The sequence below is a fragment of the Amphimedon queenslandica genome, unplaced genomic scaffold (assembly GCF_000090795.2).
Source record: "Amphimedon queenslandica unplaced genomic scaffold, v1.1 AMPQUscaffold_11366, whole genome shotgun sequence".
NCBI lineage: Eukaryota > Metazoa > Porifera > Demospongiae > Haplosclerida > Niphatidae > Amphimedon > Amphimedon queenslandica.
In genome coordinates, this window is record NW_003548391.1 from 6,404 (window position 1) to 7,437 (window position 1,034).

The window sequence follows — 1,034 nt, forward strand, 5'->3', positions numbered from 1 at the left end:
ACAAAACACCTGCTAACATCATCTCTCTCATTTGTTTCAAGTGGGCGTGGTTCTTCGTAACTAACAGCAACAACTTCAACGAGCACTTTCTCTTAAAAAATTTCTAAAACATCACCTAGAAGATGGAGAGAGAGAGAAAGAGTGGTACTATACGTTATTAAATAGTTAATTTTTTAAATTTTAATTACTGTCTCGAAGTCAGTCAATCGTAGTCTGCCAAGTTTTTAAATGTAGCTCTTCTACTCAAAATTCCATTGATAGATAAATACTGTATAGCTGGTAATTTTAAAATACTAAAATTTTATAATATTAAAAGGGACAGTACATGACCATCAGTAAATCAATCCTTTATTTACTTCTCTCAAGACTCCAAGCTCGTTACAAATCCCTCGTAAGAAAGATAAGAAATGTAGTTGTTGTTAATATGAAAAACTAAGAATGAGAGAGAAAGAAAAGTACTTTGCTATTATTATTATTTCTGTGCTTTTATTTAAGCAATACAGCATACATTAAAATAACAATGCTACTCAAAATTCCATTGATTGAAAAGTACCGTAAACAGCTGGTAATTAAAAAACACTAATACGATAAATTTGCAATACTAAAGCGACAGTACTCCAAGCTCGTTAGGGACTCCTCAGTCGTAACATCAAGAGTATCCTTGTAGGACACTTACTGCTCCAGTGGTTCCTTTACTATAACAATACGAGGCCATCTTGTGTTGAGGCCCCAGCTTCTTTAGTGAGTCGTCATTTTGTTCCAGTGTCTCTGTGTTAGTCGTTAGAGTCAAACCAATGTCTTCAGCAACTTGAACCGTGCTAGGATTATCTCCTTCCCGTTAGATGAAGCAACACTAAGCTTGTCCCATTCTTGACAATAAGACACTGATGTAGGTTCATAAGTTTGATCTCATGGTGTATAAGAATTTTCACTAAAAGTAACTTCAACTTTATCCATACGGTCAGCTCAGCGAGAGACAATTTCTGAGAAGTCATAAGTCAGAGTCATCATCATAAAGTAGTCAAGAAACAAAA

At 34.7% G+C, this 1,034-nt stretch overlaps 1 long non-coding RNA gene across 1 annotated transcript; it reads right to left on the bottom strand.

Moving 5' to 3' along the window:
* Positions 1 to 432, bottom strand: LOC109589391 (uncharacterized). The gene is made up of 3 exons (XR_002188670.1): positions 357 to 432; positions 189 to 293; positions 1 to 115 (listed from the first exon to the last, which is right to left on the bottom strand). It is a non-coding gene; the product is annotated as an uncharacterized LOC109589391 (long non-coding RNA).
* Positions 433 to 1,034: the final 602 nt, after the last annotated feature.